We start from the raw sequence: 17,280 nt of genomic DNA on the forward strand, positions 1-17,280 counted from the left end.
TGTCGGCACTAGTACAGTGTATATCCACCTTTCGCAGCAATGCAGGCTGCTATTCTCCCATGGAGACGATTGTAGAGATGCAGGATGTAGTCCTGTGGAACGGCTTGCCATGCCATTTCCACCTGGCGCCTCAGTTGGACCAGCGTTCGTGCTGGACGTGCAGACCGCGTGAGACGACGCTTCATCCAGTCCCAAACATGCTCAATGGGGGACAGATCCGGAGATCTTGCTGGCCAGGGTAGTTGACTTACACCTTCTAGAGCACGTTGGGTGGCACGGGATACATGCGGACGTGCATTGTCCTGTTGGAACAACAAGTTCCCTTGCCGGGCTAGGAATGGTAGAACGATGGGTTCGATGACGGTTTGGATGTACCGTGCATTATTCAGTGTCCCCTCGACGATCACCAGAGGTGTAATGCCAGTGTAGGAGATCGCTCCCCACACCATGATGCCGGGTGTTGGCCCTGTGTGCCTCGGTCGTATGCAGTCCTGATTGTGGCGCTCACCTGCACGGCGGCAAACACGCATACGACCATCATTGGCACCAAGGCAGAAGCGACTCTCATCGCTGAAGACGACACGTCTCCATTCGTCCCTCCATTCACGCCTGTCGCGACACCACTGGAGGCTGGCTGCACGATGTTGGGGCGTGTGCGGAAGACGGCCTAACGGTGTGCGGGACCGTAGCCCAGCTTCATGGAGACGGTTGCGAATCGTCCTCGCCGATACCCCAGGAGCAACAGTGTCCCTAATTTGCTGGGAAGTGGCGGTGCGGCCCCCTACGGCACTGCGTAGGATCCTACGGTCTTGGCGTGCATCCGTGCGTCGCTGCGGTCCGGTCCCAGGTCGACGGGCACGTGCACCTTCCGCCGACCACTGGCGACAACATCGATGTACTGTGGAGACCTCACGCCCCACGTGTTGAGCAATTCGGCGGTACGTCCACCCGGCCTCCCGCATGCCCACTATACGCCCTCGCTCAAAGTCCGTCAACTGCACATACGGTTCACGTCCACGCTGTCGCGGCATGCTACCAGTGTTAAAGACTGCGATGGAGCTCCGTATGCCACGGCAAACTGGCTGACACTGACGGCGGCGGTGCACAAATGCTGCGCAGCTAGCGCCATTCGACGGCCAACACCGCGGTTCCTGGTGTGTCCGCTGTGCCGTGCGAGTGAGCATTACTTGTACAGTCCTCTCGCAGTGTCCGGAGCAAGTATGGTGGGTCTGACACACCGGTGTCAATGTGTTCTTTTTTCCATTTCCAGGAGTGTAGATGAGATTCTCGATTCCTAGGAAGGATGAACTACTCACAATAGTGGAAATCAGTATAAAGGCATGGATATTTGTAGGAAAATTAACATTGTCGGCAACAGTAGTTGAACACAGCGTATCATGGATTCCAGCATGCTGACAAATGCAGTCAAATGTTATTTGAGGTCATGGGCACAGTACATAAGAAGACATAAACGATTCAGGTAATAGGGCCTGAAACGCAGTGTAAAGGCAGTCGGTTCGGTGTGGTGATAGTGTATGTGTGTGTACCTTTACTGCAGACAGGAAACAGGCGCTATTAGTGGCAGTGCGTTATATGTACGTAGACCACAACTGTGCCAATGCACCGCGGAAAACAGTTGTTATAAGGCGAATATCAGAAATTGATGCGTACAAGGAAATGAGACTGTCCAATCGTCGAATAGCCAAGAATTTGAGCCGTCCGAGTACAGTGATTGACAATTTTGTTAGACTGGGCGTAAGATATGGACAGAACGTAATAAGTGGAAAATTATTTGTCACATGGAAACGGTTTCTTTTGCTCAAAGGAAGAGTTACAAACCGTTACTCTTGTCAAATTGTTGCTGATTTACAGTTGCCAGTAACTGCCAAACGTATACCACAAATTCTGTCAAATGACAAACATCTCGCATTCAAGAAATGACTTCAGAAACCTGCTCTAACACCTAAAACATAAATAGGCTAAATTGGGATTTTGCCGAAGACCGTATGGAATGAAGTGACCTTCACTGTTGAGGAGAAGTTTAATGCAGATGGTTCGAATGGATTGGCATAATCTGACAACAGAGCAGCAGGCAAGAATGAGTAGAAACTATGGTGGTGGAAGTTTTATGATTTGGACAGCCTTCTGTGGTAAAGGTAAATCACACATTGCTTGGGTGAACACTAGAATGGACTCTGAAATGTACAGTCGTGCACAAAACGAGCGAGCCCCCTCGCCTTTTCGTTATGCTGATCCGCACAGCTTTAAAGTCTGCTACACAAAATAACAGGCAAGGCGACGAAGTGCTACCAATATACTATGCACAGGAGTGAAATTGAAAAACTATGTGAACTTTATCAGACTGTTTACAATCGCGTGTAAGACTATATTAATGCTGATTAGTGTGATAAACAAAACACGTAAATACAAGATATAAATGAAACAAGAAACGCTAATTAATATGAACTGTACTAATAAAAATGAATTTCAGCTTATCGCCATAACATAACTGTTTTAGTAAGACAAAGTACCCCAGATCTTCACGAATTAGTAAAATATTATGCGAATTTGGCCGCGAAACGGTTTGTGTCAACATTCAGACCACTCATACTGGATTACCGTTAGTGACCTACCATGAAAGTGTGCATATTTAGCAATGTGTGAAGATTCATAGCGAAATTCAGTTAAAATCATTCAGTACCACACTTAAATCAATTCAATTACTGACACAAGCGGGAAAAGTAGGCGATAGAAGTATGAAATTCTACAAGAGTTTCATATTGGCATCCACAGTGCGCCAGTACAGAACAAAAGGTAGCAATAAAAAGTATTGGGGGCGTGAGAATTTCTTAAAATTCCTTTACTGATAGTCTATCTGCCTCCATCGAGATTAGAAATGAAAATAAATCAGACCTCCCTTGCAGTAGCAAACACCTTTCACTACACTAGCAGACAACCCAGGAAAACAACCCTCTATTATTATCCAGACATGAATAAGCCGGCAATTTCGCAATGAAAATGGCAAAATGATTTGCAGTTTCTGTTGCATAGAGCTGTGCAGACTCAAAAACATGAACTTTCTACCTTTATGTCACCGCTTATGTGACACGCATTAGGGATGTTTATCGAAATAACAAAATACTGTTATTAGCTAGTAAATTTAGTAGGATAATTCTGCACCACCCCAGGAAATAAACGGTGACATAGCTGCCAAACGTAGGATACTTTACAATGTTTTGAACCCTTCATTAGACTCGCCACAGCCAGAAAACGTTCATGAGCCGAAGTGTTTCTTAAGCTAACTAGCAATGGGAATGCTCGCACTTCTAAAACGCGGTGGCATTAATACTAGGATCTGAATTAGCGTTTGTAAGCAAATGGATTTTATTTGCATTCCTGTAAACGTGATTTGGATTGAAAGCGTAGCTACGATTAATATGCTGATGTATCGACTGCAACTAGAACATTTCGAATAAAGAGTAGGTGGAATCATTTATGCGGCCCTCATCTTCCGTAATTGTCGTAGCTATTTTCGTTGTTAGGATTTCGTCACCTAAATCGGTAAAACTGGAACACACAAATCAGCATTAATATAGTCTTACACATGGCTGAAAACATTCTGACAAAGTTCGGATAGCTTTTCAATTTCACACCAGTGCATAGAATGTTGGTAGCACTTCGTCGCCTTGCCTGTTATGCTGTGTAGCAGACTTTAAAGCTGTGCGTATCAGCATAACGAAAAGGCGAGGGGTCTCGCTCGTTTTGTCCACGACTGTAAACTGATGTGCTAGAGACATAATTTATTACAACAGTGGTTCCCAGGCTGCGTTTAATTACTCCCTGAGGCGTAAAATGAACTGAAGGGTAAAAACTAAACGATACGATTCAGTTTCAGTCACGAAACTAAACTGCTTTCAAAAGACCATTACTATTATCAGTATTATGTAATACATTCATAGTGATTTTAAAAGTTATCAATAATTATGCTTTCTCAATTATTAGCATTAATGCAGTGGAGATAATAGGTTCCTCACACAGTACACCCACTACAGACATATGTTGCATTTTGTCCCGTACATCGCTGGTGATAAAAGTGAGACATATACGTTGTTGCTGTGGTCTTCAGTCCTGAGACTGGTTTGATGCAGCTCTCCATGCTACTCTACCCTGTTCAAGCTTCTTCATCTCCCAGTACGTACTGCAACCTACATCCTCCTGAATATGCTTAGTGTATTCATCTCTTGGTCTCCCTCTACGATTTTTAGCCTCCACGCTGCCCTCCAATACTAAATTGGTGATCCCTTGATGCCTCAGAACATGTCCTAAGAAACAGGCCCTTCTTCTTGTCAAGTTGTGCCACAAATTCCTCTTCTCCCCAATTCTATTCAATATCTCCTCATTAGTTACGTGATCTACCCATCTAAGCTTCAGCATTCTTCTGTGGCACCACATTTCGAAAGCTTCTATTCTCTTCTTGTCCAAACTATTTATCGTCCATGTTTCACTTCCATACATGGCGACACTGCATACAAATACTTTCAGAAACGACTTCCTGACACTTAAATCTATACTCGATGTTAACAAATTTCTCTTCTTCAGAAACGCTTCCCTTGCCATTGCCAGTCTACATTTTATATCCTCTCTACTTCGACCATCATCAGTTATTTTGCTCCCCAAATAGCAAAACTCCTTTACTACTTTAATTGTCTCATTTCCTAATCTAATTCCATCATCATCACCCGACTTTATTCGACTACATTCCATTATCCTCTTTTTTTCTTTTGTTGATGTTCATCTTATATCCTCCTTTCAAGACACTGTCCATTCCGTTCAACTGCTCTTCCAAGTCCTTTGTTGTCTCTGACATAATTACAATGTCATCGGCGAACCTCAAAGATTTTATTTCTTCTCCATGAATTTTAATACCTACTCCGAATTTTTCTTTTGTTTCCTTCAATGCTTGCTCAATATACAGATTGACTAACATCGTGGAGAAGCTACAACCGTGTCTCATTCCCTTCCCAACCAGCGCTTCCCTTTCATGGCCCTCGACTCTTATAACTGCCCTCTGATTTCTGTACAAATTGTAAATAGCCTTTCGCTCCCTGTATTTTACCCTGCCACCTTTAGAATTTGAAAGAGAGTTTTCCAGTATTCTCAATTATTAAAATTAATGCAGTGGAGATAATAGGTTCCTCACACAGTGCACCCACTACAGACATGTGTTGTATGTTGTCCCGTACATCGCTGATTATAGAAGTGAGACTTATACGTAACAAATGATAAATATCTCAAGAAGATGTCTTCTCCAAGTTGTAGATAGTACCCACAGTCATTCAGAAATTGCGTCGTTACTTCAAACCAGGTAAATGAATTACTTACAATTGAGAGCACAGCAGTAACTACATAAGGGCTGCTGTACTGTTGTACGCAGTATTATTCTTATTATCATTACTGCTAATGGGTGTGGTCGGACACAAAGCATTAACAGCTGGACCTGTTCCAATTTCTGCCAGTTCACAACTAAGGAGTGCAGCACTGAAGTGATTTACGAACCACAAGTATAGTGCTCGGTTGATTTTATATGGGGTTCCAGCGTTCAGCTCAAGAAAATGCAGTGGAGAAGAGTAATGCAGCGGAAGCATGTGTTGTAAGAAGCGTTTACCCTCATTGCGGATAGTTAGCTTTCTTATCTGAGAAGGAGATGTAGGTAGCACTTGCGATGCACCACAATTTCCTTCCTCATTCATTCTGACATTAGCTCTCTCTCTCCTTCTCTCTCTCTCTCTCTCTTCTCTCTTCTCTCTCTCTCTCTTTATGACACATACATACACTCGCACACACTAAATATCATTCAAGGTTCATCATTTTAAAAATAATGATGTTCCAAGAAAAGTCCTTCATTCTACAATTTAGGTAGGTGCTAAAATTGGTGATAATGTGGGGGCGGTGTGGGGGGGGGGGGGGGGAAGGCAACAGGCGTCACGGGGAGGGGGGTGGTGGTGAGGGGGTACCAGCTAATACCTAATTGCACTCAGCGGTAATTGTCTAAGAAAGGTTGGAAACCATTGGAGTAGAATGAATCAGGATCTATGGAAGGAAAATCGAATATTTCAAGAAGATAATGCATCTGTTCCGGTTTCTGTTAAAACCAAAAGTGGTAGGAAGCTAAAGATATCGATATGTTGTCTGGCTTGCACGTGGCCCGGATATGAACTCTGTGAAAAGCCGCTGGGGAAAACTTGCAAGGCGTGTTTATCGCAGTCGTAGGCAATCTCAGGCAGTATGTGAGGAGAAAAGTGCGATACGTGAAGATTTGGCGACAGTTTCACTGCAAGAACTATGAACCCATCACCAAATCAATGCCGCAGAGATTATTCGAGGTAATTAGGAGGAACAGAGGTTAGACAACGTAATAAGAATACAATAACACATCAGGATAATGAACCGACTTCATCCTAACTTCCATCCAGAAAATGCAAGTGCCTCGTTCTGTTACCCCTGTTATGAAGGAAACTACGCAACTGATTGTTTATCTCTTATGAATCTACTTTAATAATAAATTCTGTAGAGTATGCTGCACACATTGTACTATTGCTTTCATAGGGTTCCTGCCTTCATACTGATTTCCACTACTGTACATACATAATTAAAATTATGCGGAATCCTACTCCACTTCCACAATTTTTTTTTTGTTTTGTTTCCGTGGCAGTTGCAGTAATTCGGTGGTAAATCACAGCCAATGGCACTCCGCGTGTTGCTTCGGCCGCGTGAAGTGTGGAGAAGCTGTTCCGGACACTTGCTGGCTGTTAAAACGCTCTCGTCACCACAACGTTGACAGGGCCAGCGCGGTCCAACAATCGATACGTGTACAGATCCAAACATCATAACGCAATTACCGCCACGGTGCGCCCCTGCAAATACCTCCGCCGCACGGTGTATCAAATGCAAACGATTTATGAAAATCACCGCTCGCCGCTCTTAATGAAATCATGCCGACAGCGCACGCGATGACAGCAAAATAAACACGCTCGGCCGCTTGTTGACGCGAGGGATGGAGGGGGGCTGCGGCAAGCTGAGGTCCTATGTGTGTGTGTGTGTGTGTGTGTGTGTGTGTGTGTGTGTGTATGCGGGCGGGGGGGGGGGGGGGCGGGAGGACGTGGGATGTGGGATGGGGTGGGATGAGATGGCACAGAGTGGGTTAGCTGGTTTGTTGGCGGCGACCTTTTGATGGAGACCGGACGATTTTATTTCTTTTTTAAAAATGAGTTATTAATGCGATTAGCTGTCTGCCGGTTTGTTGACTGCCGGTGCGGAGTGATTGCGCTAAATGCGTAAAGCGCGGTGCATGCGTTTTACGTGGGGTCGCGATGCGAAATTGTAAATGTGTGGCCAGGGTGTGTGGTATGCTTGTTGGCTGAATAATTTCGCGCACGTTCGTAGCTGCAAGAGGCGGAGGAGGGGAGGGGGAAGTTGTCGATCACACACTACAACAGAAGTGGGATAGGGTCGCAATTTTGCAAGTAGAGCAGGTGAGTACGTCAAATACACCTCTTCTGGTCGGTCCATTTGCTTTTCTTGCTGTTTTACCGATGATGATAATTTCATCCCTTGTACGCACGAAATGTCTCTCTTGTATTGATGTTATCAAAGAGCTTAGAAATCTACACATCAGATTTGACACAATTTTGTGGAAACTTTAGTGTTGCAAACCTTTGCTACTGTGCTGTAGTTCCACACGGCACAAACACAGGAAACTCTGGACGACTGGAGCTAGCTGCAAGAGTCCTTCTAAGGTGTGGATGCAACATTCGCTTAACTGATGACGGCAGTTCTTCCTTCACTCAGTTCGCTTGGATGCGATCGGTCAGGAAGCGTGATTCTCAGACGCTCTGTTTGCTTCATCGGTTCCTTAGTCAACGTTTTCCCCTGAGTCTACATATACATCAACATCTATACCAGTTTGATTTTACACAGAGTACGCGAAGGAACTTGCCCCCTTCTTGTAGCGGTGTACTGTAGGTCTATAGAAGAGCGTAGCCTTCCAAAGGATTGGAAAAGGGCACAGGTCATCCCCGTTTTCAAGAAGGTACGTAGAACAGATGTGCAGAACTATTGACCTATATCTCTAACGTCGGTCAGTTGTAGAATTTTGGAACACGTATTATGTTCGAGTAAAATGATTTTTCTGGAGACTAGAAATCTACTCTGTAGGAATCAGCATGGGTTTCGGAAAAGACGATCTTCTGAAACTCAGTTCGCGCTATTCGTCCACGAGACTCAGAGGGCCATAGACACAGGTTCCCAGGTAGATGCCGTGTTTCTTGGCTTCCACAAGGCGTTCGATACAGATTCCCACAGTCGTTTGATGAACAAAGTAAGAGCATATGGATTCTCAGACCAATCGTGTGATTAGACTGAAGAGTTCCTAGATAACAGAACGCAGCATGTCATTCTCAGTGGAGAGAAGTCTTCCGAAGTAAGAGTGATTTCAGGTGTGCCGCAGGGGAGTGTCGTAGGACCGTTGCTATTCACAATATACATAAATGACCTTGTGGATGACATCGGGAGTTCACTGAGGCTTTTTGCGGATGATGCTGTGGTATATCGAGAGGTGGTAACAATGGAAAATTGTACTGAAATGCAGGAGGATCTGCAGCGAATTGACGCATGGTGCAGGGAACGGCAATTGAATCTGAACGTACACTAGTGTAATGTGCTGCGAATACATAGGAAGAAAGATCCCTTATCATTTAGCTACAGTATAGCAGGTCAGCAACTGAAAGCCGTTAATTCCATAAATTACCTGGGAATACGCATTAGGAGTGATTTAAGATGGAATGATCATATAAAGTTGATCGTCTGTAAGACAGATGCCAGACTGGGATTCATTGGAAAAATCCTAAGGAAATGCAATCCGAAAACAAAGGAAGTAGGTTACAGTACACTTGTTCGCCCGCTGCTTGAATACTGCTCAGCAGTGTGGGATCCGTACCAGATAGGGTTGATAGAAGAGAGATAGATGATCCAACAGAGAGCAGCGCGCTTCGTTACAGGATCATTTAGTAATTTCGAAAGCGCTACGAAGATGATAGATAAACTCCAGTGGAAGACTCTGCAGGAGAGACGCTCTGAGGCTCGGTACGGGCTTTTGTTGCAGTTTCGAGAACATACCTTCACTGAGGAGTCAAGCAGTATATTGCTCCGTCCTACGTATGTCTCGCGAAGAGACCATGAGGATAAAATCAGAGATATTGGAGCCCACACAGAGCCATACCGACAATCCTTCTTTCCACGAACAATACGAGACTGGAATAGAAGGGAGAACCGGTAGAGGTACTCAAGTTACCCTCCGCCACACACCGTCAGGTGGCTTGCGGTGTATGGATGTAGATGTAGATCTATACACACTCCGGAAGTCAGGTGTTTCCTTTCTTGTTCCAGTTGGATTGGACCGAGGAAGAAACGACTGCCTATATACTTTCGTACCAACTCTAATTTCTCTTTTCTTGTCCTCGAGGTCCTTACCGGAATTGTACGTTGGCGGTAGTATAATCGCCGTGAATGCAGCGGAAAATGACGGTTCTCTAACTTTTCCCAGCAGTGTTTCGCGAAAAGGACGTCACCTTCTCTCCACGGATTCCAATTTGAGTTCATGAAGCAGCTCAGTAATGTTGGCGCGTCGCTCGGACCTACCTATAGCAAATCTAGCGGCACGCCCCTGCATTACTAAGATGTCTTCCACTAATCCGACTTGGTGCGGATGCTAAGAATGGATCACACTAATGTTTTATAAAGTGTCTCCTTACAAGATGTGCTACACTTTTCCAAAACTCTTTCAATAAACCGAAGTCGAACGTTCGCCATCCCTACTACGGTCATTACGAACTCTTTCCACTTCATATCGCTTTGCAACATTACGCCTAGATATTTAATGGACCTGATTGTGCCAATCAGCACACAACTAATACTGTATTCGAACATTACTGCGTAATTTTCCCTACTCATCTGCATTAACAGCAAACTGTCATTTAACACAACAATTAGAAACTTTGCTCAAGCCATTTTGTGTCCTTCTGCTTTCACAGAACGAATACACGGTCCCGTACCCTATACCGCCATCAGCAAATAGCAGCAAATTACTACTCATGCTTTCCATCATAAATTTATGTACACAGAGAATAGAAACGGTCCTGTCACACTTCCCTGAGGCATTCCCGACGATACCTTTGCCTTTGAAGAACAGTCACAGTGTAGCACATCTTATTCCGTTCTATTACATGGAAAGCCTTCGAGCCACACACAGATCTGTGAACCTATTCCGTGTGCCCGGATATTCGTCAACAGTCTGCACATCGGCACCCCGTTGAACGCCCTAAGGAAATCCAGAAATGTGGAATCTGGTTGTTTGGAGGATATCATTTAACAAAAGCGTAAGCTGAGTTTCCCACGAGTGGTGCCTTCTAAATCCTTGCTGAGTTCTGGAGAGAAGCTTTTCTGTCTCAAGGAAACTTACAGGGCGATCTAAAAGTCCGTTAACGTTGGAAAATTCAACAGTTCACAGATTAATATAGGTACAGGGGTAAAAGCTGACGCCGTGCTTGAAATGGCACGGGGGCTCTACCCCACAATAACAAAATGGGTGCAAAAAATTGTGTGACATATTGTGCTTCATGAAGTAGTAATCAAAAAAATGGCTCTGAGCACTATGGGACTTAACTTCTGAGGCCATCAGTCCCCTAGAACTTAGAACTACTTAAACCTAACTAATCTAAGGACATCACACACATCCATGCCCGAGGCAGGATTGGAACCTGCGACCGTAGCAGTCGCTCGGTTCCGGACTGCGCGCCTAGAACCGCGAGACCACCGCGGCCGGCAGTAGTAATCAGCTTAAGAATTGATTTCTAGCAAAGACGATGTTCTTTATAAAACAAATACTCAACATGTCGACTGTCTTTCACCAGCAATACCTGTAGTTGAGGGACAAAGTTTTGAATAACTATGTGCAGCGTATCACTAGGTATGGTCATATCTTGATATCTTGCGAACCATGGATGAAGGGTATCAGACGGATGCGATCTTCCTTGACTTCCGGAACGCGTTTGACTCGGTTCCCCACTACAGACTCCTAACTAAGGTACGAACATATGTAATTTGGTTCCCAAGTATGTGAGAGTCTCGAAGACTTCTTAAGTAATAGAACCCAGAACATTGGCATCGGAGGTGAGGGTATCATCTGGAGTGCCCCAGGGAAGTGTGGTAGCTCCGCTGTTGTTTTCTATCTACATAAATGCTCTTTTGGATAGGGTGGATAGCAATGTGCGGCTGTTTGCTGATGATGCTGTGGTGTACGGGAAGGTGTCGTCGTTGAGTGACAGTAGGAGGATACAAGATGACTTGGACAGGATTTGTGATTCGGGTAACGAATGGCAGCTAACTCTAAATATAGATAAAAGTAAATTAATGCAGATGAATGGGAAAAAGAATTCCGTAATGTTCGAATACTCCATTACTAGTGTAGCGCTTCACACAGTCACGTCGATTAAATACACTCCTGGAAATGGAAAAAAGAACACATTGACACCGATGTGTCAGACCCACCATACTTGCTCCGGACACTGCGAGAGGGCTGTACAAGCAATGATCACACGCACGGAACAGCGGACACACCAGGAACCGCGGTGTTGGCCGTCGAATGGCGCTAGCTGCGCAGCATTTGTGCACCGCCGCCGTCAGTGTCAGCCAGTTTGCCGTGGCATACGGAGCTCCATCGCAGTCTTTGACACTGGTAGCATGCCGCGACAGCGTGGATGTGAACCGTATGTGCAGTTGACGAACTTTGAGCGAGGGCGTATAGTGGGCATGCGGGAGGCTGGGTGGACGTACTGCCGAATTGCTCAACACGTGGGGCGTGAGGTCTCAACAGTACATCGATGTTGTCGCCAGTGGTCGGCGGAAGGTGCACGTGCCCGTCGACCTGGGACCGGACCGCAGCGACGCACGGATGCACGCCAAGACCGTAGGATCCTACGCAGTGCCGTAGGGGACCGCATCGCCACTTCCCAGCAAATTAGGGACACTGTTGCTCCTGGGGTATCGGCGAGGACCATTCGCAACCGTCTCCATGAAGCTGGGCTACGGTCCCGCACACCATTAGGCCGTCTTCCGCTCACGCCCCAACATCGTGCAGCCCGCCTCCAGTGGTGTCGCGACAGGCGTGAATGGAGGGACGAATGGAGATGTGTCGTTTTCAGCGATGGGAGTCGCTTCTGCCTTGGTGCCAATGATGGTCGTATGCGTGTTTTGCGCCGTGCAGGTGAGCGCCACAATCAGGACTGCATACGAGCGAGGCACACAGGGCCAACACCCGGCATCATGGTGTGGGGAGCGATCTCCTACACTGGCATTACACCTCTGGTGATCGTCGAGGGGACACTGAATAGTGCACGGTACATCCAAACCGTCATCGAACCCATCGTTCTACCATTCCTAGACCGGCAAGGGAACTTGCTGTTCCAACAGGACAATGCACGTCCGCATATATCCCGTGCCACCCAACGTGCTCTAGAAGCTGTAAGTCAACTACCCTGGCCAACAACATCTCCGGATCTGTCCCCCATTGAGCATGTTTGGGACTGGATGAAGCGTCGTCTCAAGCGGGCTGCACGTCCAGCACGAACGCTGGTCCAAATGAGGCGCCAGGTGGAAATGGCATGGCAAGCCGTTCCACAGGACTACATCCAGCATCTCTACGATCGTCTCCATGGGAGAATAGCAGCCTGCATTGCTGCGAAAGGTGGATATACACTGTACTAGTGCCGACATTGTGCATGCTCTGTTGCCTGTGTCTATGTGCCTGTGGTTCTGTCAGTGTGATGATGTGATGTATCTGACCCCAGGAATGTGTCAATAAAGTTTCCCCTTCCTGGGACAATGAATTCACGGTGTTCTTATTTCAATTTCCAGGAGTGTATATGGGCGTAACATTGCAGAGCGATATGAAGTGGGACAAGCATGTAATGGCAGTTGTGGGGAAGGCGGATAGTCGTCTTCGGTTCATTGGTAGAATTTTGGGAAGATGTGCTTCATCTGTAAAGGAAACCGCTTATAAAAAACGAATACGACCTATTCTTGAGTACTGCTAGAGCGTTTGGAATTCCTATCAGGACGGATTGAGGGAGGACATAGAAGCCATTTAGAGGCGGGCTGCTAGATTTGTTACTGGTAGGTTTGATCATCACGAGAGTGTTACTGAATTGCTTCAGGAACCCGGGTGGGTGTCTCTAGAGGAAAGGAGGCGTTTTTTTCGTGGATCGCTACTGAGGAAATTTAGCGAAGCAGCATTTGAGGCTGACTGCAGTACAATTTTACTGCCGCCAACTTACATTTCGCGGGAAGACCACAAAGATAAGAGAAGAGGGATTAGGGCTAGTACAGAGGCCTATAGGCAGTCATTTTTCCCTCGTTCTGTGTCTGAATGGAACAGGGAGAGAAGAAGCTAGTTGTGACACGAGGAACCCTCCGATTGCGAAGTATGGATGTAGATGTAGATGAAATTGTCGTCTAATGTTGTGTTTTAGCATTCCTAACGTGTCTGGACAATCCCTATACATTTTTGACTTCAGGTAACCCCACAACCAATAATGACACGGACTGAGGTCTTGGAATCCTGGGAGGACAAGCATGATGGAAGGGGAAGCTCAGCACGCGATGTTTCACAACACGTGTAGCGAATATGGGATGGGACGCTGTCGTGCATAAAAGTCGAAGCTTCCAGCAGGTGTCTGTCGTCCAGGCTCGGGACGATCTGACTCTCGTTCTGTTTTTTTCCCTTTATTGTGTTTCCCAATCTGGGGCGGGCTGGCAGCAGCATAGGCGCTGCCATTCAGTCGAGAGACATTAGAACTGTACAGGAGGACATTTAAAACAATATAAAGAAGAAAACATGGTGGAACAGAGATATAAGAAAAGGGGGAACTTAATGGAAGAGAGCGTACAAAAAGGATTGACTTTAAAATGGAGATAATATCTAAAAAATTAGTTTATACAAAAACACACATTATAATAATTAAAAGACACAAGGCGAAGAACAGCCAGATCATAAAAATTCGCAGAACGATTAAAACAGACACGTGATAGGCGGTGTAGCACAGAACAATCACTGACAGCAAAACTATATACAAATCGAGCACACGATTAAAACAACATCACCTGACAACACTGTAGAATGGCCCTAACACAACACAGATATAGCACACTTGATGACGAATAAAAAACTAGGATGATCTGCCAGGGGCAGGGATATGAGGGAGAAGGGAAGTGGGGAAGGAGCAGTGCTGTAAATAAGGGAGAGGAAGGGGGATGGGGTGGATGACGCGCCGAACGGGGGCGGGGGAGGGAAGGATGGGGGAGGAAAACAGCCGAGAAGGGAGGGGGAGGAGGAAATACCAATCAGGGGGAAGGAGGGGGTGGGAAATGGGTGGCCCTGGGGGGGGGGGGGGAGGGCGGAAACAAGGCCACGCTACAGTTGGCAGGAAGATGTAGATATCACAGCGAAGTTCATCATCTGGGAGGGGGAGATGCTGGAAATTGTACTGAAGAAGGACATAGAGGGTATGGAGGTGGAGACATGATGGGATATAGTGATAGAGGCGCAGCAATGGGTGAGGGATGGACACGAAGGAGCACACCAGAGTGTGGGGGGCGGATCAAGCCTGCAGACAGTGTACAGGATCTGGACATCTTAAAGGAAGAGGAGGAGTTTGGGGAAAGGGATGAGTTCTTACAGGAGCCGTGTGGGGGACGGAAGGCAGATACGGAAGGCAAGGCAGAGCACGAGGTGTTCAAGGATTTATATTGCCTTATAAAGGCAAGGGGGGGAGGGGAAGCGGAGATATAGGCAACACTGGCATTACAGAACATGGAATGGATGAGGGATTTGTAGGTGTGGGGGATGGTGGAAGTATGCAATCCCCAGACTCTCTCTTTCATGGCTCATTTTATATACGATTCTCATGCAGTGTCACTCACGTGTTCCTGTCCAGCCCCATCTATTGGCCAGTTTTTGCACTCGTTTTTAGTTTCAATAAAACCCTCATGCCGTTTGAGACTTGGTGTCAATTTTAAACTCCCTACGTACATTACTCCATGAATTAGTGCATTTGCAAATGTTAAAGGACTTTTGGATCACCCAGTACTATATTGTAAACTGGAAAATGTTCATAAATTATGCAGCAAACCGATATTAAGGATACCAATCTGTAATTCTGTGGGTCTGTTCTTTTTCTCTTCTTATATAGCTACCTTGAAATATCAAACTTACATCATCATGTCATCTGCAGTACCAGATCGGATACGTCAGCATCTTGGCTGTACCTTTGCACAACACTGAATCTTTCACCATCACCTCCATTTTAGTTTCTCCACCTGGGGACTGGGTGTTTGTGTTGTCCTCATGAGTTGGGAAAGTTGCGAGGCTGGACAGTGAATTGTTGGGAATTTCTAGGGGCTCCAATAACCACGCAGTTGAGCGCCAACAAACTAAATAATATTATCATCATCAGCAGCAGCATCGTCATAGTCATCATCATCCATTTCAGTCACACACCTCTGAAACACTGTGTCCAGTCGGCTGTCTCTTATTCTAAAGCCCTCTGTATTCAAGAGGAGATTAAAGCTTTATCTGCCGTCATCAGTGTCGTTTCCATCTCGGCATATCCAACAGGGAACCAAAACCTCTGTGTGACACTGTAAACTGTCCATGCTTTAACGTAGCTAAAAACAAATCTGTATTCTGCAGCTAATTTTTTTTAACAAGGTGATAAACATAGCTGACAGAAGAAAAAAAATGGTTCAAATGGCTTTGAGCACTATGGGACTTAGCTTCTGAGGTCATCAGTCCCCTAGAACTCAGAACTACTTAAACCCAACTAACCTAAGGACATCACACACATCCATGCTCGAGGCAGAATTCGAACCTGGGACCGTAGTGGTCGCGCGGTTCCAAACTGTAGCGCCTAGAACCACTCGGTCACTCAGGCCGGCAGGTGACCGAAGAGGAATGTAGAACAATTTCCGCTACCAGTCACAATTAAGGATTATTTATTTGTCATACGACCGGTTTCGGGTAGCCGGCCGCTGAGGCCGAGCGGTTCTAGGCGCTTCAGTCCGGAACCGCGTGCCTGCTGCGGTCACAGGCTCGAGTCCTGCCTCAGGCATGGATGCGTGTGATGTCCTTAGGTTAGTTAGGTTTAAGTAGTTCTAAGTTCTAGGGGGCTGATGACCTCAGATGCTAACTCCAATAGTGGTCAGATCAATTTAAACCGCTTTCGGGCTTGCAGCCATCCTCAGGTGTTTATATACTCATGTACATGTTAATAATGCTGGAGATAAATTAAGATGAAGCATCATTATTATAATTACACTGTGGCCATTGATGTCCAGCAATGTAAGCATGTACACGAATGCATAAACGCCTGAGGATAGGCACAAGCCCGAAACCAGTCGTGTGACAAATCAGTAATCTTTTATTGTGACTGGTAGCGGGAATTTTACTACACTCTATAAAGGAACAGTCACGGAGTTCAGCAGCATCCACTATGGATAAAATTCACAAAAACAGGAATGGCTGCTTTTCTCACACCTATCTGCAACTGTTTTCCTCCTCCCACCTCATCTGAACAGATAACATATTCTGGACATCTGATTCATTATGTACTGTTGCTTCACGAATCTATCGGATATCATTATTCGCACTCCACAAGACAGAAGTGCAGAAATCGTTTGCAATTGTAGGCGCATAATTAAAAGTATAATCAGTGCACTAAAACTACATGTGGTCGAAAATGAGAAGTTACGAGAACTGGTATCCAAACACATAAAAGAAGGTTGGTGACCTGCGAGCGACTCTACCGATCGAATAATTGTGGGATGACAAAATAAATATTCCACTGTTTCACGAAAAAGAAGTAAACAGCTTAATAAATTACAGAAATACAAAAAGTCCTGTAACTGAAAGATATCAAGAAATTGGATACTACCGATTAATCTATTTATGAGGAAAATTCTAAATTTAGAAGCCTCTGAAAGCAAAGGAAAAAAAATCAGGAACAGAATTGACGTAAGAAAGGATAGGACAACATGGGGAGTGATATATTCATCAACAGCAGCACACTAAGCACACTAAATATCCAGGTATTAATGACTGAACAAGTTTATTAATCATTGATTAATGAGACATCTACTGCGTGTGGAGTAAAAGAAATATAAAGTAAGACA

Source organism: Schistocerca gregaria, chromosome 9, assembly GCF_023897955.1.
Source record: "Schistocerca gregaria isolate iqSchGreg1 chromosome 9, iqSchGreg1.2, whole genome shotgun sequence".
Classification (NCBI taxonomy): Eukaryota; Metazoa; Arthropoda; class Insecta; order Orthoptera; family Acrididae; genus Schistocerca; species Schistocerca gregaria.